General features: G+C 39.1%; 1 non-coding gene across 1 annotated transcript; it reads left to right on the forward strand.

Annotated features, from left to right (window-relative positions):
- Positions 1–20,832: 20,832 nt before the first annotated feature.
- LOC117274623 (small nucleolar RNA R71) lies at positions 20,833–20,939 on the forward strand. Its single transcript, XR_004504761.1, has one exon. It is a non-coding gene; the product is annotated as a small nucleolar RNA R71 (small nucleolar RNA).
- The last annotated feature ends 2,679 nt before the right edge of the window (positions 20,940–23,618 follow it).

A 23,618-nucleotide genomic window follows, 5' to 3' on the forward strand; every position in this document is an offset into this window, starting at 1 on the left:
AAGTGGGAGCGTATCACTATGGATTTTGTTGTTGGGCTCCCACGGACTCAGAGAAAATTTGATGTAGTTTGGGGTCATTGTGGATAGGTTGACCAAGTCAGCACATTTCATTCCAGTGGCAGCTACCTATTCTTCAGAGAGGTTAGCTGAAATTTACATTCGTGAGATTATCTGCCTACACGGTGTGCCCGTGTCTATTATTTCAGATCGAGGTACGCAATTTACCTCACGCTTTTGGAGGGATGTACAATGTGAGTTAGGCACGCGGGTTGAGTTGAGTACAACATTTCATCCACAGACATACGGACAGTAAGAGCGCACCATTCAGATATTGGAAGATATGCTTCGCGCTTGTGTTATTGACTTTGGAGGTTCCTGGGATCAGTTCTTGCCATTAGCGGAGTTTGCCTATAATAGCAGCTACCAGTCGAGCATTCTGATGGCTCCATATGAGGCATTATATGGAAGGCGATGCCATTCGCCAGTTGGCTGGTTTGAACCGGGAGAGGCTCGGTTATTGGGTACCGATTTGGTACAAGATGCCTTGGATAAGGTCAAGATTATTCAGGATCGACTCGCACAGCTCAGTCTCGGAAAAAGCATTATACCGACCGTAAAGTTCGTGGTATTGCAGTCATGGTTGGAGAAACAATATTGCTTCGGGTTTCACCTATGAAAGGTGTAATGAGGTTCGGAAAGAAGGGCAAGTTGAGCCCTAGGTATATCGGATCTTTTGAGATTCTGGAGAGAGTGGGAGAGGTGGCTTACAGGCTTGCATTGCCACCTAGTTTAGCAGTTGTTCATCCGGTATTCCATGTGTCCATGCTTCGAAAGTATCACGGTGATCCGTTCCATGTATTAGATTTTAGCTCTGTCCAATTGGACAAGAATTTGACTTACGATGAGGAGCTGGTGGCAATTCTAGCCTGGCAAGTTCGCCAGTTGAGATCAAAACGTTACCCTTCAGTTCGAGTGCAGTGGAGAGGTCAGCCTATTGAGGCAGCTACTTGGGAGTCCTAGTCCGATATACGGAGTAGATATCCCTACCTTTTCACCAGTCCAGGTACTTTTCTATGTCCGTTCGAGGACGAACGGTTGTTTTAGACGTGGCGAATGTGATGACCCAAAAGGTCATCTTATATTTTAGAACTCGAATATGCGCTCTTAAGCCTTAAAAATCTCATTTTTTATCCTCCTCGATTTGCGTGTGCAGTCCGGCTAGGTTTCCGAAAAGCTTTATGTTGAAAATTGATGAAAATAAGAATTTATGCCGTAAAAGTTGATTTTAGTTGACTTCGGTCAACATTTTTGATAAACGGGCCCGGATCCATGTTTTGACGGTCCCGGTGGGTCCGTATCGAATTATGGGACCTGTGCGTATGCCCGGAATCGAATTCGAAGGCCCCTAGCTCAAGTTATGAATTTTGGATGAAAATTAAAAGTTTGGAAATTATTTATTTTTAAGAATTGATTGATATTTGGCATTGTTATAATCGGGTCCGTATTTTGGTTTTGGAGTCCGGTACAGGTTCATTATGATATTTAAGACTTGCTTGTGAAATTTGGTGAGAAACGGAGTTAATTTGACGTGATTCGGACGTCCAGTTGAGAAGATATGAATTTTAAAGTGTTCTAGAGAATTTCATTTGATTTAGTGTTAAATTCGGAGTTCTAAGTGTTATTTTGGCGATTTGATCGCGCGAGCAAGTTCGTATGATGTTTCTAGACTTGCGTGCATGTTTGGTTTGGAGCCCCGAGGGCTCAGGTGAGTTTCGAATAGGCCACGAGATGTTTTGAACTTAGAAAATTTTGCTGGTATAACTGAACCTGTTTCAGGCATCTGATCCCGCAGTTACGAGATCAGGCATTGAAAATGCGAACATAACAGGGTCCACAATTGCGAAGCTTGATCAGAAGCCTAGGCCAGCAGTTCTCGCATTTGCAAGGTTACCTTCGCAATTGCGAAGGGAGTCTGGGAAGGGCAGGTTTGCAAATGCGAACATCTACTCGCATTTGCGAGGTTCAGTTGTCGTAAATGCGATACTTTCCTAGGAAATTTGCTAAGGCAACGGGATTGTGAAGGGCATCGCAATTGCGATTGTGCCTTCGCATTTGTAAGCTTCACATATTTTTCATTCATTCTTCATATTTTCAAAACCCTAAACCTTAAGAGGCGATTTTCCAAAGACAATTTCTTCCCCAAATCATAGGTAAGTGATTCTAAACTGGTTTCTTTCAATCTTTCACTACATTTTACAAGATTTCAACCTAAAATCTAAGGTTTTCATGGTAGAATTAGGGGTTTTGGGTAGAAACTAGGGATTTCGGAAATTTGGGAATTTAGACCTCAATTTGAGGTCGGATTCCAAAACCAATTATATATTTGGGCTCGGAGGTGAATGGGTAAATGAATTTTGGTCCGAACCTCGAGTTTTGACCAAGCGGGCCAGGGGTCGATTTTTGACTTTTGTTGGGAAAACTTAGGAAAACTGTAATTATGCCTTAAAGTTGATTTCTTTAGCAATAATTGATGATATTAAACTAATTATGATTAGATACAAGTGGGTTGGAGGTGAATTCTAAAGGGAAAGCGATACTTAAGCAGTGAGTGGCTTGCAAAATTGTGGTAAGTGTCATGTCTAACTTTGGCATGAGGGAATAGGTATTGTGTGAGTATTTGCTACGTGTTTTATTGTTGAATACGATGTATAGTTGAGGTGACAAGCATCTATGCGTTGTGATCGAGTCATAGCATGCGAGTGAAATTCCATTCTTTCAAATTTGTAGCCTTAAATCTTGTTATTCATACTTATTGTTGTTGTTGAAATGTTGGGAGACTTGTATCCGGTTCTACCAAGGTTGATAAAATTGTGAATATTGATTCGAGGTTGAGATGTTAAATTGTGAAAGTAATCATTGATGAAATATTGATTTTTTTGTGAAACTTCTCGCTATCGTTGTTATTGATTCTGTGATTGGTGAGGAGGAGTGTAAAGCACAAAAGGTTATGCCGTGCATGTATTATTTATATTGTGAGGAAGAGTGTAATGCACGAAGGGTAATGTCGTGTATATTATGAGAGGTTTAAAGCACCAAGGGTGATGCCATGTATATTATGAGAGATTTAAAGCTCAAAGGGTGATGCCGTGTATATTATGAGAGATTTAAAGCACGAAGGGTGATACCGTGTATATTATGAGAGGTTTAATGCACGAAGGGTGATGCCGTGCCGTTCTATTTATTTATTTGGTGAGGTTGAGAGTAAAAGCACGAAGGGTGATGTCGTACAGTTTTCCTTGCTGTTTTAATTTCTCAATTCGTTTAAGGATTTTCGGTTCAATTCTGTCTTTTCATTATTCTCACTCTTTATGTTGTATTCCCCCACTGAATGTTCCCTTCCTATTATTTCTGCGTTATTTCTTTATTACTGTTGTTGCCGCTAGCATGATTATACTGTTTAGGTTATATGTGGGTGTCTTGTCCTAGCCTCGTCATTACTTCGCTGAGGTTAGGCTCGACACTTACCAGTACATGGGGTCGGTTGTACTGATGTTGCACTCTGCACTTTTTGTGCAGACTTTGATACTGGTTTGGGTTGATCGAGATTTTGCTATTGGTCCGCTATCCGGAGACTCAAGGTAGATCTGTCGGCGTTCACAGACCTTGAAGTCCCCGCCTATCTTTTCTGTTCTACTATTTCTTTCATTCAGACAGTTGTATTTCTTTCAGATTATTACTTGTAGTAAATTCTAGAATGCTCGTGAATTGTGACTCCAGATCCGAGTGGTAGTAATTAATACAGTTTTATGATATTTCGCACTTATTATATTTCATCTTAGTTAATTATTGTTAATTACTGAATGGAAATAAGAAATTGGTTAAGGATTCTCTAACGTTGGCTTGCCTAGCAAGTGAAATGTTAGGCGCCATCACGATCCCGTCGGTGGGTAATTTCGGGTCGTGACACTCTCACTTCTGAAATCTATGGCTTAATGTGTTTCTGGGCTACTTTATGCACAACTCTGTTAGTTTTACACTCATTTTAAATCTATTTAGCATTTAACTTCTCCTAATGCTGCTAGTTCTGAGATTGTCTATGTCTAACTTGGATAATCTGAATCCTCCTAAGCTCGTTTAGCTAGTGTATTGGGGCCTGAATGTTCATGAATAAGCTTACCTGCTTTGTCCTGAATCTCTGTAATGAATGCCTCACATCTGTAATAACCTGTGTTAAGACCTTCACTGTTAACTATGACTTGTTTCCCTGATATTGTGTTACTCAGCATGCTCACTTGATCCTATACTCCTTTAGTGATTGCTTGAGGTTTTAGAACAGTTATCTCAACTTGTTTTCCCTACCATGTTTGAACTGTTTTGTTTCATGATATTAGGATGAATCCCTGGCATAACTTGGACTTTCTCTAGTTAATTAGTCTACTGTGTCAATACCTGAATGCCTACATTTGCTATTTGACATGTGTTTGCTTTCCCACTCTGTTCTGAATCTCTGTAATGATAGTCTTGCATATGTAATGTATTCTAATATGTGCTAAGACCTTTTCTATCAACTATGATCTACTCCCTCACATCATGTTTCTGTTTTGCTTAGTCTTATATCCTTAATGACTGTTTGAAACCTTTAGAATGGCCATCTTAGTTTGTGTTTACATACCATGTTTGACATAATTAGGACCTTTAGACTTCAAATCTCTAAGTCGGTGCCTTACTTAAACTTGTTTAGTATTATGCACCTGTGTATGATAACTTTTATCAATCCTGCAAACTTGTTTCTCCCCTATCAATATGTGGCTGCTTATGTGCTACTTTGCTAAGTGCTGAAGTCCTATTGAACCTGCTTCTAAGTCCCGTGATATGCTTGATTAGTTGCTCTGTATGCTCAACTTTGCTATGTCTACTTTAAGCTATAAGTTCATTTCCTTAACTTTTTTCCCTTAACCGTTGCCCATTCTCTCTCATTTATTACCTACGCTATTCTGAACCTATCATTATTGGCCAGCTGAAAGCCAAGGCCACCAAGACTCTTACTACTGACCTCCCTAGTGTGAGCACTACTTGGGTTTCATTTGAGACTCTTGTGAACTCTGACACACTAGGGTTTGGGGGACTTTTAGCCACTTTCTCTACTACTGAGACCTGAACTACCCCACTCAATTCCTTCTTCCTATTGTTTAATAAACATGTAAGCTAGTTGGTTTAAGTGATTTAATGCCTGAGTAATATGGTTGATCTATGGTTGTGTGATTTGGCTTTGAGCTCTTCTATGGATTCTGATTTGTGCTGATGAATATGGTTCCTTGTTGAAAATCTGGGTATACCACGGGAGAATTGTTGAAGGCCCAACAGTGCTGGGTATTTCTTTTGGGCCTGCTGTGGGCCTACTATCGTTATTTGTATAATATTTGTAATCATATTCATTGTTGGGCCTGTAATAACTTTGTAATAAACAATTGGATGTTAGTAAAAATGGGGAATGGGTAAATTCTGATGTTTGCATGCAAGGGTAGAAAATATGCCTATAGGATTCAATGATTCATCTGCTATATATGCCAGTCAATCTCTATGTGCACTGTAGAAATCATGGCATTAAGAGAAGCACACACTCACACTACTTGTCTACTAGCAAAGCATGAGTTCAAATGCTTTAATTATCCCTGTTGCTACATGTTATTAGAGAACCTGCCCACAGAAAATAAATATCATTGAATTTTCCTTCAATTTGCATCGCTGCAGCATATCCACTAGTAATCAAGCCTATAGGACTTGCGATGCTTTAACCGGCCTATACGCTGCAGTACTGTCTGGATAATATTAATCAGAATCACATAGGAACCATGCCTATAGGATTTAACAACCCAAATATGTTTTAATTCTGAAATCGTCTACTGCATAACCAGAAATCTTCCCGCGTGCATTTGTTGTTATGTGTGGAGGCTAACTTGGGCCTTTAATTGTCTTTTTGGTAAGTCCTATCTGTTTTGAATGTATAGTTTTATCATTTTTTGAGCAACCTAAGTAAAGTCTAGAACCACCCAAATAGTAGGTCCAAAGCCTCCTGGACCATAGGCATGGGACGGGTAGCGTGCACATAACATACGACTTAGAATTGAATTAGAACGCTTTTAGGTAAACAACTTCAACATAGTAATCGGGTAGCAGGAGATGATAATCTATGCCCGCTGAATAATATGAGCAACCCCTACCTAAAGGAAGTTGCGAAGTATTATTTATGTTGCACGGGGTGATTGTTAAGGCTAAAAAACTTAGGACTCCCCTTTCTTTACATACTTGACACCCACACTTAGTCGTTTAATATAGACCAATGTAGTTGTATCCTTATAGTCATACTAAGATTTGTACCGATCCTCATATGTTTTAATAAGACTTTTAAACTTCTAATCTCTCTTTATTTATTTGATCACCTACCTAATTAAATAATCCGCATAGTTTAAAGTTCAGTTGGGACCTACAGTTGTGGACCTCGAAGAGTGCCTAACACCTTCTCTCCGAGGTAATTTGAGCCCTTACCCGATCTTTGGTGACGTTGACTAGTTAAAACAGAGTTATCTGCACAATAGGTGCCCTAACGCACCTTAAAATCGTTAGGTGGTGACTCTTCTCTTTTAATACCTCCTTTAAAAGAGTTGCCACATGTCGAGGCCCGCTTTCGAGAGAAAAAGGGGCGCGACAGCATGGCGACTCTGCTGGGGATTTACTCTTAGGCTCTTACCATAATGAACTTGGCTTATGCGGATTACTTTCTTTGTTACATGCACATCCTTTCCTCTACTCACCTTTATTTGTTTAAATCCACTATAACATGCACATTCCTTCCCCTACTCACCTTTATTTATTCAAATCTTCTATGACAGGCACATCCCTTCCCCCTATTCACCTTTACTTGCTATGACCGCTCTTTTATCTTGTCAAAATTGCTATATTATGCCTACTTCCTTACCTGCTTTATTACATTCCCGCATATATTTTTATGAACTAAACTAACTCCTTCCTTTTGTCTTTCTTTTATATTCTTTCCATGTTTACATTTGCTATATTATTTACTGCTTTTACATATCATGTAAATACTTGACAATGTGTTATTATTGCTGCATAAAGCATGCTCCACATCATACTCAACTCGTGCCAACTATCATCATAGCGGCACTTGATGAGTGTCCGCGCTCTTCCGAAAATTACCCTTTTAAATCGGAAAGGCTTATTTGTGGTGGACTAGTCGATCATCGGTGCAATCGACGGTCCCGTGCCTTTTCATCTTAAGTTGTCCACTTGGGAGTACCAGTCTAGACCATTCTACTCCAACTTGAAATGTACATGCATCATGCTAAACCTAGTATGGGTTGAAGCGTTATTAACGTAACAACCCGCTAAGATGAACCTCATCCAAAATCCGACGGGATTTTCACAATCCCAATGGATGCTATCATACTATATATGTTACTTGAAGAAAATATGCCAACGTGTTGATCATTATTGCGTAAACATTTGACGCAAATGTTGGCATCAATTTTCTCCAAGTCTACGTGTCGCTTAGGCCTACGTCGGGCACAATGAGGTCCCCAAATTAGGACGCGAATTATTGCATGACTTTGTGAAACATGTTTTAATATCGCAAACACTCTTTTAATATTCCTTACTAACTTGATTACCTTTTGCTTTTTCTTTCTTTTGATTATTCCCATTCCCAAAGGTTGGTTCGTGTATACCGGCATCTTCTCAAGAACTGGACCGCTGCACCATCCCGGGCCCGTCAAGTTCCTGGGTAGCCTGGCAAATTAGCATGAATTACTTTTAAAAAATAGTTTTAAGCATTTGAGACATTTTATCAGTATTCTGTTTTGAAATAATTGCTCGAGCCATCGAGCCGCACTTGTTGACGTTTTTAAGACATTTTTAATGCATTACTGCTTTTCATATTTATTATTATTTTTATATTTTTCTTTTCAGCATTATTATTACCTATTCCGATAAACCTACGACTGTGACATGTAATGAGACAATGCAACATGAGGATAGTAATTCAGTCAATCATTACTGACAACGATGCCAATTTAAACAGCGATTTGATGAAAGCCATGTGTGAAACGTTCAAGATCAAGCATAGGAACTCCACGGCATACAAGCCGCAAATGAACGGAGCTGTAGAAGCTGCCAACAAGAACATCAAAAAGATATTGAGTAAAATGGCAGACAATTATAAACAATGGCACGAGAAGCTGCCGTTTGCTCTGCTCGGGTATCGTACCACGGTTCGCACATCAACTGGGGCAATTCCTTACTTATTGGTTTATGGTACTGAAGCGGTTATTCCTGCCGAGGTAGAAATCCATTCTTTAAGAATTATACAAGAAGCTGAGCTCAACGATGCAGAATGGGTACAGAGCCGCTACAAACAACTAGCTCTCATTGATGGTAAAAGAAAGAATGTGGTGTGTCATGGTCAACTCTATTAGAACAGGATGGCAAGAGCCTTCAACAAAAGGGTCAGATTGAGGCAATTTACACCGTGGCAATTGGTGCTAAAACGAATCTTCCCATATCAAGATAAAGCTTAGGCAAAATTTTCACCCAATTGGCAGGGTCCCTATATGGTTCATCCGGTACTGACAGAAGGAGCACTTATACTTGCAGAAATAGACGGAGAGATTTGGCCGAAACCTATCAACTCAGACGCAGTCAAAAGATACTATGTTTAGGATTGTTCGCACTTCTTCACTTGATGTAACTAAACTACACTTGACCTGATTTCCGTTTAAGAGGAAATATGTAGGTAGCCCTAGGGGTTCGGTCACATCTTAATAAAATTTTCATTTTACCCATGATCGGAAATTGGGACAAGATTGTAAGTTCAGCCAACTTCGTCATATGTGGAACAACCAAAAGTATTGCATTTAAATTGGGGCAGAATTTTGAGGGGAGCCCTCAAAATTCTAATGCAAGGAGGTTGCAATGTCTCTGAAATGTGTCACAGTCACCGGTTCATCTAAATTATCTGATATCATATACTACATTTCAAATAATTATATTTTCGCAAATAATTTGTCAAATGCATGCATTTATTTTTCGAAAATGTTGTTTCTATGACACCCACACTTTACCCAGGGTAACTCAAACAGGATCTCGAGACATGAGTAAAGGCAAAGCAAGGAGTCAAGAGCACAAACCAATCGTCCCCCGCAAAACTCACAATTTTCCTTTGAATGCAGGTACGATAGGCACAATAGTAATATTCGCAAATACATACGCCCAGCAAAATCACTACCTCCATGACGACAAGTTGCTAAATGCAAACACATCAAGCTAAGAAATACTTTACTCTCTCGCAGTTGATCATTGCTTTTCTTGCGTAAGTCTAGGCACTGCCTTTCTCTACATGAGACTAAGCATTGTCTCCATTTCTTACATGAGGCTAACCATTGCCTCCGTAATTGCATAAGGCTAAGCACTGTCTTTATTTGAATGAGACTAAGCATTGTCTCCATTTCTTGCATTAGGTTAAGCATTGCCTCCGTAATTGCATAAGGCTAAGCATTGCCTTTCTCTACATGATACTAAGCATTGTCTCCATTTCTTGCATGAGGCTAAGCATTGCCTCCTTAATTGCATAAGGCTAAGCACTGCCTTTCTCTGCATGAGACTAAGCATTGTCTCCTCTTCTTGCATGAAGCTAAGAACTACCTCTCTAATCGCATAAGGCTAAGCATTGCCTTTCCTTGTATGAGACTAAGTATTGTCTCCCCTCTTTGCATGAGACTAAGTATTATCTCCTCTTCTTGCATGAGTCTAAGCACTGCCTCCCTAATTTCATAAGGCTAAGCATTGCCTTTCCCTGTACGAGACTAAGCATTGTCTCCTCATTGCATGAGGCTAAGCATTGCCTCCCTAATTGCATAAGGCTAAGCAACGTCTTTCCCTGCATGAGACTAAGCATTGTCTCCTTATTACATGAGGCTAAGCATTGCCTCCCTAATTGCATGAGGCTAAACATTGCCTCCCTAATTGCATAAGTCTAAGCACTGCCTTTCTTTGTATGAGGCTAAACATTGCCTCCCTAATTGCATAAGGCTAAGCACTGCCTTTCTTCGCATCGAGACTGAACATTGCCTCCCTAATTGCATAAGGCTAAGCATTGTCTTTTCCTCACATAAGATTAAATACTATCTCCACTACGCTATCTCTTTGTTCACCTAGGGCTAAGCGCTGCCCTCATCTCACACAAGACTAAGCCTTGTCTTTTCTCGACCTCGCATATGACCAAGCATCATATCTTTGCATTTTATGGGCTGAAACATCGCCATTTTTTCCAAAGGCATTATAGTCCAAAGGCATCATCCTCATAGCCGGGAGACACCATTCCATGGCCTGGAGATCTCTCAAAATTACACACCATTATTCAAAGGCGTCATAGTCCAGAGGCACCATCCTCATAGCCCGAGGACACCGTTTTCATGGCTTGTGAATCCCTTATCACTGGCTTCATGGCCCATGACGTCATGGTCTAAGGATATCATCTTCACCGTCCAAAGACAACCTTCATGGTCCAAAGGGAATTTTCATCACGTTTCAATTCTCTCAATAACTCGTATATATTCGCATACGCCATGTTTTAAGTTTCGCAGGTAATCCAGGAGGTAACCGTTCTCCAAATGGGAGAAATCTTCGCTCTGGTTTCCGTTCACAATATTCACATCCTTCAATTATTTTAAACATAACCGACCACCATAAATTCCCGCCTTTCACTCTGTGACCGTTCAGATATTTGTTCAATATTATATCCGTAATATTTCAAATTCACATTCATAATTTCGCATAAATTCATCCGACACTATCCTTCCCAAAAGAACCCTTTCCAAAAACATACGATCATTCTTATAACAATTCCCTCGATTTCGTTCGCCGTTGGATCCGGAACTACACACGGCTTGATTCCCGTAATACCAGGGATATGTAGGCAACTCAGGAACTAGGGTTCGGCCCCCATTTTTTCAAATCATATCATCCCTCATTCAATTCGTCCAAAATTGATCATCATTTTCTTTACGCGACAACTCTTTCATCATTCCCGGGTAAAGAGGGGCAGTTGTTGTTACCCAATTTTGTCCTCATATTTTTTCAAATAATATATATACTTTTAAAACATTATTTTTACATCATTATTTAGCTTTCAAATCTATACAAGCACTTTCTATAATTTTTCATAATTTTTAGAGCTTTAAAATTAATTTTCTTGCATTTAAATTACATAAATATTTAATAATTATCCCTTTGAATTATTTGTGATGACTTAATCATCCAAAATTACTATTTTGTATCCTCATATATGTCTCATAATATTTTCACTTCATTTTTGTTTATAATTACATTAGCATTTTAAAGCTATTTGCACAATCTTGTAATAATAGCCTATATTCATATACAAATGCTCCTTATTTATATTATTGGCATCAAAATAGCATTTTTATATTTTTATAATTCTAAATAATTATTTTAAATAATTTTAGTACATAAAAATATTTTTATTCATTTACTAATTATTTTTATAAATTATTTTGATAAATTATGTGTGTTTAAAAGGCTGGCCCAATTTTTAAACCAATTTTCGGACTAAAAAATGGCCCAACACCTTAGCCCAGCAACCCCAGCCCAAAGTCAAATGACCCCTTTACAATACCCGGTCGGTACCTGTTTTAATTAACCTGCCCCGTTCATTTTAAATCCCAGCCGTTGATATTTCAAGATCAACGACCCTCATTTATTCCCCTCATTTTAATTACCCACCCCAACCATAATCCTCTCATTCTCTTTAAACCGCCACCCTAAAATTCTCTCCTCTCCACAGAAACCCTAGTCGCCCTCTCAAATCTCTCCAAATCCGCCTCAACCATGGATTCACTCCATGATTTCCTTACCTTTTGTGCGTTATCTCGTTATTTTCTACAAAATTATGGTATCACCTAGTACTTTCCTAAATATGGCAAGTACTATCTCTCATAATCCGGTCATTCAACTTCAATCGCTTGAATCTGGACAGTATTTAGTCCATATACATCATGACCAGGCTATATGGGTCTGATTAGCCAAGATTTCCGGCCAATTTTCTATTTCTGTCAACTAGGGTTACCTATTTTTTTTCCCTAATTTGATTTTTATTGATTCTGCATGTTATTACTTCCTTATTTATGTTTAATTTTATAGTGTTTACTTGTTCGATTTCGGTCACAATATAAACCCCTCCCCATTCCCCTTTGAGAGGGAGCTGAATCGATATACTTTCACTAAAAATTAGAGCTTTGTTCTATGATTCCCTCATTCTCTTATTCTGTACTTTGTTTTTGGCCGGCTGAAAGCCAATGCCACTGAGATTCTATTATTCAAACTTTCTCTTGGTGCGAGCATTGCCCAGGGTTCTTTTGAAGATCTTGGGAACTTTGACACATTGAGATTCTGGGTTCTTGTGGAATTTTTATTCTTTATTGTTGTCCGTTTAACAAGTAAGTTGCTTGACCTTTTGCAATTTTATTTTTTATGTGTCTCTGATTTGCATGTGCTCCCGCTTCTGAAATATATGGCTTAATGTGTTTCTGGGCTACTTTATGTACAACTCTGTTAGTTTTACACTCGTTTTAAATCTCTTTAGTATTTAACTTCTCATATTGCTGCTAGTTCTAAGATTGTTTATGTCTAACTTAGATAATCTGAATCCTCCTAAACTTGTTTAGCTAGTGTATTGGGGCCTGAATGTTCATGAATATGCTTACCTGCTTTGTCCTGAATCTCTGTAATGAATGCCTCACATCTGTAATAACCTGTGTTAAGACCTTCACTGTTAACTATGACTTGTTTCCCTACTATTGTGTCACTCAGCATGCTCACTTGATCCTATACTCATTTAGTGATTGCTTGAGGTTTTAGAATAGTTATCTCAACTTGTTTTCCCTACCATGTTTGAACTATTTTGTTTCATGATATTAGGATGAATCCCTGGCATAACTTGGACTTTCTCTAGTAAATTTGTGTACTGTGTCAATGCCTGCATTTGCTATTTGATATGTGTTTACTTTCCCACTCTGTTCTGAATCTCTGTAATGATTGTCTTGCATATGTAATGTGTTCTAATCTGTGCTAAGACCTTTTTTATTAACTATGATCTACTCCCTCACAGCATGTTTGTGTTTTGCTTAGTTTTATATCCTTAATGACTGTTTGAAACCTTTAGAATGGCCATCTTAGTTTGTGTTTCCATACCGTGTTTGACATAATTAGGACCTTTAGGCTTCAAATCTCTAAGTCGATGCCTTACTTAAACTTGTTTGGTATTATGCACCTGTGTATGATAACTTTTGTCAATCCTGCAAACTTGTTTCTCCCCTAACTCATTCAATATGTGGCTGCTTATGTGCTACTTTGCTAAGTGGTGAAGTCCTGCTGAACCTGCTTCTAAGTCCTGTGATCAGCTTGATTAGCTGCTCTGTATGCTCAACTTTGCTATGTCTACTTTAAGCTATAAGTGCATTTCCTCAACTTATGTCCCTTAACCGTTCCTCATTCTCTCTCATTTGTTACGTACACTATTCTGAACCTATCCTTCTTAGCCGGCTGAAAGCCAAGGCCACCAAGACTCTTGCTACTGACCCCCTTGTGTGAGCACTGCTCGGGGTCCATTTGAGACTCTTGTGAACTCTGACACACTAGGGTTTAGGGTCTTTTAGCCACTTTCTCTACTACTAAGACCTGAACTACCCCACTCAATTCCTTCTTCATATTGTCTAATGAACATATAAGTTGGTTGGTTTAAGTGATTTAATGCCTGGGTAATATGGTTGATCTATGGTTGTGTGATTTGGATTTGAGCTCTTCTATGGATTCTGAGTTGTGCTGATGAATATGGTTCCTTGTTGAAAATCTAGGTATACCACGGGAGAATTGTTGAAGGCCCATCAGTGCTGGGTATTTCTTTTGGGCCTGTTGTGGGCCTACTGTCATTATTTGTATAATATTTGTAATCATATTCATTATTGGGCTTGTAATAGCTTTGTAATAAACAATTGGAGTGTTAGTAAAAATGGGGAATGGGTAAATTCTGATGTTTGCATGCAATGGTAGAAAACATGCCTATAGGATTCAATGATTCATCTGCTATATATGCCATTTAATCTCTATGTGCACTGTAGAAATCATGGCATTAATAGAAGCTCACACTCACACTACTTGTCTACTAGCAAAGCATGAGTTCAAATGCTTCAATTATCCCTGTTGCTACATGTTATTAGAGAACCTGCCCAGAGGAAATAAATATCATTGAATTTTCCTTCAATTGCATCGCTGCAGCATATCCACTATAAATCATGCCTATAGGACTTGCGATCCCTTAACCGGCCTATACGCTGCAGTACTGTCTAGATAATATTAATCAGAATCATATGGGCACCATGCCTATAGGATTTAACAACCCAAATATGTTTTAATTCTGAAATCGTCTACTACATAACAAGAAATCTGCCCGCGTACATTTGTTGTTATGTGTGGAGGCTAACTTGGGCCTTTAATTGTCTTTACGTGAAGTCCTATCTGTTTTGAATGTCGCTTAGTTTTATCATTTTTTGAGAAATCTAAGTAAAGTCTAGAACCACCCAAATAGTAGGTCCAAAGCCTCCTGGATCATAGGCAAGGGACGGGTAACGCGCGCATAGGGTTCGACTTAGAATTGAATTCGAACGTTTTTAGGTAAACAACTTTAACATAGTAATCGGGTAGCAGGAAATGATAGTCTGTGTCCGTTGAATAATATGAGCAACTCCTACCTAAAGGAAGTTGTGAAGTATTATTTATGTTGCACGGGGTGATCCTTTAGACTAAAAAAGTTATGACCCCCTTTCTTTACATACTTTACACCCACACTTAGTCGTTTAATATAGACCAGTGTAGTTGTATCCTTATAGTCATACTAAGATTTGTACCGATCCTCATATGTTTTAATAAGACTTTTCAACTTCTAATATCTCTTTATTTATTTGATCACCTACCTAATTAAATAATCTGCATAGTTTAAAGTTCAGTTGGGACCCACAGTTATGGACCTCGAAGAGTGCCTAACACTTTCTCTCCGAGGTAAGTTGAGCCCTTACCCGATCTTTGGTAACGTTGACTAGTCAAAACAGAGTTATCTGCACAATAGGTTCCCTAACGCACCTTAAAAATCGTTAGGTGGCGACTCTTCTCTTTTAATACCTCATTTAAAAGAGTTGTCACACGTCGAGGCCCGCTTTCGAGAGAAAAAGGGGCGTGACACCAACCATGTGCGGTTTCAACCAGTGCTCATTCACTTTAAAGCTCTCATTCCCTTCCTTATCTTGGATTTCAATGGCGCCATACGGTGAGACATGTTTTACCACATACGGACCTGTCCATCTTGATTTGAATTTTCCGAGGAACAACCTAAGTCTACTATTTTATAGTAAGACTTTGTCCTCTTCATGAAACTCCTTTGGCTTAATCAAGCGATCATGCCACCTCTTTGTCTTCCCCTTAAAGATTCACGTATTTTCATACGCGTCCAGTCTAAACTCCTCCAATTCGTTCATCTGTGCCAACCTGTGTTCACCTGTAAGACTAAGATCAAGATTAAGCGTCTTAATTTCCTAATAAGCTTTATGTTATATCTTAACAGGTAGGTGGCACGAATTTTTATACACTACTTTGAATGGTGAAGCAATTATGGTTGTTTTGAACGCAGTTCTGTACGGCCATAGAGCTTCATCTAACGTTATAGACCAATCCTTACGAGAAGCACTAACCGTCTTTTCAAGAATTCGTTTATGTTTACGGTTAGCAACTTCAACTTGACCACTAGTTTGGGCATGGTACGGGGTTCCTGTTTTGTATGTGATCCCATACTTAGACAACAATGCAACAAATTGCTTGTTCACAAAGTGCGACCCATTGTCAATGATAATCACTAGAGGTGTCCCAAAGCGGGTAAAGATATTCTTCCGTAAGAACTCACACACCACCCGAGCATCATTGGTCCTAGTAGGGATTGCTTCGACCCATTTAAAGACGTAGTCAACGACTACTAGGATATACTCATAAGAATGCGACGATGGGAACAGACCCATGAATTCAATGCCCCAAACGTCAAAAAGTTCACATACCAGAATGGAGTTGAGAGGTATTTCATCCCTCTTGCTAATATTACCTGCCCTTGGACACTTGTCACGTGCATCAATATACGGCCGTGCGTCTTTGTACAAAGTAGGCCAATAGAAATCGGCTTCTATGACCTTTGTTACAGTGCGATTTCCACCATAGTGTCCTCCACCTGCTCCATCATGGCAATGAGACAGAATGCTTGCCATTTCTCCTTTAGGCACACATCTTCAAATCACACCATCTGCACACAGTTTAAACAAGAAGGGGTTATTCCAAAAATAACTTTTTACCTCACCTTGAAGCTTCTTTCTTTGATAACGAGAGAGGTCATTAGGCAACCATCTGCTAGCCAAAAAGTTGGCTACATCAGCATACCAAGGCGGACTTTCGGAGACCACAACAATGGAGAAAATCCGCTCATCAGGGAACTCTTCCCTTATTTCAACTGTTTCAACTGGAGGTCTCTCAAGTCGAGATAGATGATATGCGACTTGATTTTCTATGCCATTCCTATCTTTGATCTCCAAGTCAAACTCTTGGAGCAACAATACCCACCACATCATACACGGCTTGGACTCCTTCTTACTCAACATGTATTTCAAGGTTGAGTGATCAATGTGTATAATCACTTTACTCCCTACCAGAAATGATCTAAAATTGTCAAAAGCAAAGACCACATCAAAAAAACTCTTTCTCAGTAGTGGCATAGTTGACTTGAGTATCATTTAACGTCCTGCTTGCATATTAGATAGGCCTAAACATCTTATCTTTTCTTTGCCCCAGAACTGCCCCCACAGCTACATTACTAGCATCACACATTATCTCAAGTGGTTGGCTCCAATCAAGTATTACCATAATAGGAGCACTCACAAGCTTTTCCTTTATCAATTCAAATGCTCTTAAGCGCTCCACAGTGAAAATAAACTTGACATCTTTCACTAGCAATGCAGTCAATGACTTGGTAATGCTGGAAAGGTTTTTGATGAACCTCCTATAGAACACAACATGTCCCAAGAAACTCCTTATGCTCTTCACCGAAGTCGGTGGAGGGAGCCTAGCAATTACATCAAACTTAGCTATATCAACTTCAATGCCATGTGCAGTCACTTTGTGGCCCATGACAATTCCCTCTTTCACCATGAAGTGGCACTTCTCCCAGTTAAGAACCAAGTGAGTGGCTTCACAACGTTTAAGCACAAGCTCCAGATTCTTCAAGCAATCCTCAAAGTCATCACCAAAGAGGGTGAAATCATCCATGAATACCTCTAGACACTTCCCATTTAAATCGGAGATTATAGACATCATACATATCTTAAAAGTGGCAGGTGCATTACACAACCCAAATGACATCCTCCTGTAAACAAAAATACCTGACGAGCAAGTGAATGTGGTCTTCTTAACATCTTCTGGGGCAATGGGAATCTGATTGTATCTTGCGTACCCATCCAAGAAATAATAGCATCAATGTCTGCCACTTTCTCAAGTATTTGATCAATAAAGGGAAGTGCAAAGTGGTCCTTCCTTGTTGCATCATTCAACCTTCTATAATCAATGCACATTCTCCACCCAGTGACTGTTGTTGTGGGGATTAATTCATTGTCTTCATTCTTCACCATTGTCATGCCCCCTTCTTAGGTATAACTTGCACTGGACTAATCCACTGCCTATCAGAGATAGGGAAAATCACTCCCGCATCTAGAAATTTGATGATCTCCTTGTGCACTACCTCTTCTAAATTTTTGTTCAGTTTGCGTTGGGGCAGCACCACTGGCTTGCTATTTTCTTTCGTAGAATTTTGTGCATACAAATGGCTGGATTGATTCCTTGAATATCAGCTATACTCCATCCAATGGCCTTATTTTACCTTTTTAGCAGCTCCACCAACTTTTGCTCCTGTATACCTGTCAAGTAAGCAGAACTAATCACAAGAAAATTGTTAGTTTCAAGAAAAGCATATTTCAAGTGAGTAAGGAGGACTTTCAATTCCACACTAGGCTTAGAAGCTCCTCTTTTAGTTCCTCCTCATCAACCACTTGATCCTCAGTTTCAAGAGCTTTAACCTCTTTCTTTATTTCAGGATCTTCATTTTCCACTATGCTAGACTGAGTAATACACCTCTGTAGAGTATCCCCTATAAGTTTGTCAAACTTATATTTTTTAGCCAATTCTCCAACAACATCTAGCTTGAAGCACGAGTAGGAAGATGCCTCATCACTGGGGTATTTCATCATCCTATTCATCTGGAACACCACTTTCTAATTGCCCATTCTAAGCATAAGTTGCTCCTCATAGATATCAAGGATAGCTCAGCATGTACATAAAAATGGCATCCTTATAATTAGAGGCACTTCCTTGTTCACCACAATTAAAATATCCTCAATGATTCCCTCAGGTAAAATGGTGGTCTGGTAAGCAGTTGTAGGGACTCTAGTATTGATTTGATCACTCCAAGCTCACCTTTCAGTTTTCTGAATACAGACAGAGGCATTAGATTTATAGGTGCACCAGAATCACAGAGAGCCTTTGTTGGCCTAAGTGAAGGTTAGTTTTGAAGATTGACAAATGAAGTTCATGCATGAACCAGGTCCATCCCTTGTGTGCATAAACACGGGCAGATTCGAGCATGTGGGATGCACGTGAAGGAGATAAGCTTAACATGGTCTAATTAATATCTCCTGATTGAAAAGGGTTGCATAATTGATAAGGAGAAGGACTCCTTAATCAAAGAGAACACTTTTCAAGATAAGGGAGGGGTTAGAGGTTGAGATCAACTAGAACTCTTCCACCAAGGAAGAGTAGCATTATAACTCTAGTTATTTCTTCATCTACTAACTCTATATATTGCATGATATTCTCATTCTACAAGTGACGCACAAAAGCAGAAGTTAAACGTGAATTGAGAGCAAAATAGGAAGGCATTTTGCAAGCGGTTCGTGTATGATTCAAGTGTGCGAACCTGAAGCTACATGAACCATATAGAAGAACCAGTTCCAAGTGACTGTCTTTTATTCTAGTTCAATTGTAGTAGGTATTTTCATATTGTACCTTTCAGCTTTATCTAGAGGCAATTGTAATATGTACTCAGAGTATTCAAGTTAGAGTTAACTTAAAGTTGTCGCAACAGTTAGAGGCTGTGTGCCACAACGGGATTAGAGTTAATCCTAGGTTTACAAAAGTGTTTTGTAAATGCAGTTTATTTAGTGAAAAGTTTTGGGAAAATCCTACTAGGAAGTAGGTCATGATTTTTTTACCTTTTGAACCGGGTATTTTCCACATAAAAATCATGATGTTCTTTAATTTATGCATTTATTATTCCGCAACAGTAGTATAAGGAACACATAGAAGAACCAGGTCCTATTATAATCTGTGCACGGAAAAAATTAGACACAACACAAATCCCCCCCCCCCCCTTTTATGTGGTATTGAAGTATAAAACATCAGCCTTGTCGAATTTCTCACTCCCCAACAAGCATGGTATGGTGAAGTTTCCTAGGTCCCCACACTTTTGGGAAATTTTATTTTGCAATATGGCACTGCAGTCGGCATTCAGCTTGACCACTGTTGTCTCCTCTAATTTTCTCTTGCTAGACAGGATTTCCTTTAAGAACTTTGCATAAGTAGGCATCTGAGTGAGTACCTCTGTGAATGGAATGTTCACATAAACTTGCTTGAGCATCTCCAAGAACAGCCCAAAACATTTATCAAGTTTTTCCCGCTTCATCCTTTGAGGGAATGGTAGAGCTGGCATATGTCTACTTTCTTTAATTTTCTTTTGTACCCCACTACTCTGGCCTTTCTACTTTTTACTCTTTTTCTCTTTTGGTGTCTCGGCCTGCTTGTTTACCACCTCGGTTTTAGCTTTCACCACTGGGTCAACTAATATTTTGTCACTTCTTAGAGATACAACTTTGATTGTTTCCTTTGGGTTCTTTTCAGTATCAAAGGGTAGAGTCCCAAGATCCCTCTTAGATAATAAATTTGCAATTTTTCCCATGCCTTTCTAAATTTCGGATAGTCGTGCCTTGAGTCTCAAATTTTTCATCTGTTTTGTTGATGAATACCTTCATAAGATCTTACATACTAGACTGATTTGATTGTTGTGGCTGGTAGTGCTGCCTCTGCTGGTTCTAAAAACCTGATGGTCCTTGACCCGATCTAGGATTATTTTGTTATCATGAGTTCAAACTCCCACTAGGTGAACTCCACGAAAAACCTAGATGTCTTTGATCCATAACATTATAGTTGTTCCCACCTTGGAAGTTTCCTCTATTATAGTTCCCCACATCGTTGACTTCCTCAGCTGAAGCTTGACATTTATGTGTAGGGTGTCCCATTCCACAAAAGTCACATGCTGCTTGCGGTTCACTTTGTACCTTCGCCAATGTCAGCTTTCTTATCTCCTTGGCCATAACGTCTAGCTAGGCTTGCATGGATGTGTTAGAGTCCACCTGGTGAACCCCAACTAATTTTCTTCTGTCATTACTCTAAGCAGGCCACTAGTTAGCATCCTTAGATAATTGATCAAGGATTAAGACAACCTCTTCTGGAGTTTTCTTCATTAGTATACCTCCACATGCAGTATTAAGAGTTCGTCGTGAGGAAGGTGTCAGTCCATCCCAAAAATCCTGGAATTGCATCCACAAATCAATTCCATTATGCTGACACTTTCTAACTATCTCCTTGAATCTTTCCCAAGCTTCGAAAACCACTTCTGTCTCCTTCTGGCAAAAATTGTGGATTTCCCTTCTGAATTTCCCTGTTTTTGCAGTTGAGAAGTACTTGTTAAGAAAATTTTTGGTCATCTCTTCCCATGTCCTGATCGGCCCTGTAGGTAAGCTACGAAGCCAGTGCTTCACGTCATCTTTCAATGAAAAGGGAAATGACTTTCAAGTATACCGCATCTTTTGATACTCCATTATACTAGAAGGTGTTCATGATTTCTTCAATGTACATCAAGTGAGCATTTGGGTCTTCATTCACCTTCCCTCTGAAGATGCATTTGTTTTGAATGCTTTGAAGCAATCCCTGCTTCAACTCAAAGTTGTTTGCTGCTATGGGTGGAGGTCTGACACTTGACAGTCCTTGATTGTAGACTGGTCTAGCATAGTCACCCAATGATCTTCCAGGCATGGGTGCTGCATTCTCGAGCTGGTCTTCAACCAAAGGTCGGTTTAGATTAAATATTTGACCCTTACAGTCACGACCCAAACCGATGGGCCGCGATGGGCACCCGGTACTTTACTCAACCGAGTACCAACATAACGTATTTTCTTATTACATCATCATAGGTAAGTAGGCCAGAAGGGGCGTCATGAGACAAACAGAGTAAACATGAGAGAACTACCCGACATAGAACGACCCAACCTGATATAAAAACTTATACACGTGACATACGACCTATAAGGCCAACATGATTATTTGAAAACTCAAAACATAGGCCGACAAGGCCATACAAGTATCTGTATACATGACATCTATCTACAAACCTCTAAGAGTACATACTTATCATAAAGGTCAAGACAGGGTCTCGCCATACCAAAAAATACACTCTAAATTATACTGACCAAACAAGCAACTCTGGAGCAAATGGAGCGCACCAACATCTTTTGCTGAGCTGATAGCCTACTTGGAGGACACTCGACCGGTCTATCGGGACCTGTGGGCATGAAATGCAACGTCCCCAGGCAAAGAGACGTCAGTACAAATAATATACCGGGTATGTAAGGAATGAAAATTAGTAAATAATAGACATGAGAGAAACATGGAGTAAAAGACTCAACATGTAAATCTGAATAACTCTGTGAATCATTAATATTTACAATGCCATGCATATGCATATAAATGTCATACCATGCATAGGTATATGCGTTCATAACATCATCAAGCCTCTGAGGGCATCCCATCATATCATCTAGGCCACTGTGGGCAAATCATCAACTTATATCAGCTGATCATGTGGTGGTGCGTATATAACGCCGTAGCCTTTTCCCATATCCCATATACATATAATATACATATATACACATATATAACGTCGTCTGGTCATGGGTAAATTTACATGAATGCAATGCATGAGAAGTACGTCAATAAAATTTCTCTGAATGTCATAAGACCATTATGCCTTTGATTAATATCATAAAGTAAACTTTATCTACTTACGTATTTTTTGAGACCCATGAACAGACGATGGAATAATAAGACATATGGGAATCAAGAACATAGGCATCTCTAGTATATTTATGAATATAGTCATTTATGAAAATTGTGCATTTGCTCATTTCGTTTGTATCGTATGGATCACGCCAAAAAGAAAGAAAGGATAGCCTTAACATACCTGAGCCGATTCTCTTGACGATCCCTCTAACACATGTCTTTTTGTGAAAACACGTAACGGCGGATCGAAGTAGGGAAAAATTCATATGATATTCGTTGAGAAAGATTGCACTGTATTCCCTTAGAATCGCAAAATTCCATTGCTATAACATAGTGTAGTATAATTTCGTATGAAGATTTCTTGGCTGGAGATCCGTAACATTTGTAGATGAGATTAAGCATCTCAAATTTATGCTTTAGAGAGGCTTTTATATTAGTGGGTATGGGCCCCACTTTTGGGGACTAGTCTTGCCCAAAGACCCCTTAATGTGCCACCTATCCTAATGACTTAAGAGTCACTTAGTAATCTTGTGTTGATGCCATGTTGGTTTCAAGAATTTATCCAAAAGACAATCCAAAATATCTTAAATAAATTACCAATTTCCTAATTAACTTGGAAATTTCCCACTAATCCAACAATTAACCAATTACTCACATAATTAAGAATTATCTCAAATTACTTAAAATACTACTCACTTTTAACACACTTTATATACCTTACTATCATGGTTATGTGGTACCTTGTATGGTACTAGTCTATAAATACCGGTATTATAGTTCGGACCATATTTTATCCCAAATTGTCAAACTTCGACGAAACTGATTTTTTTTCGATTCACTTACCCTCTCACCTTCATGAATTTACTTATCACTTATTTGAAGTAGCACAATACTTATAATCCCAAAATAATCTTATTCCCGAACTTACGTCGATTAACTTATGACGAAACTTTAACGTACAAAAATGCGGGATGTAACATCTCATTTCCGAGCTTTCATCAATTTGTTTATGGCGTACTTTCACGTACAAAAATATGGGGTGTAACATCATTCCCCCCTTTGGAACATTCATCCTCGAATGTTGACTGATTCACTTATCATTCTTATAACCCATAGCTCTTGCGAATACTTTAGTACACCTCTTGCCATCTAGATAATTGTTCTGTGAATGAATCCCAAACGCCTGGGCATTCCCCCCTTTAGGCCTCTTTCTAACACCACGACTCGTGGTCGGAATCATTCCAATCTTGTAACTGTTTCTATCTTTTATCATGCAGCTT

Source organism: Nicotiana tomentosiformis, chromosome 3, assembly GCF_000390325.3.
Source record: "Nicotiana tomentosiformis chromosome 3, ASM39032v3, whole genome shotgun sequence".
NCBI classification, from domain to species: Eukaryota; Viridiplantae; Streptophyta; class Magnoliopsida; order Solanales; family Solanaceae; genus Nicotiana; species Nicotiana tomentosiformis.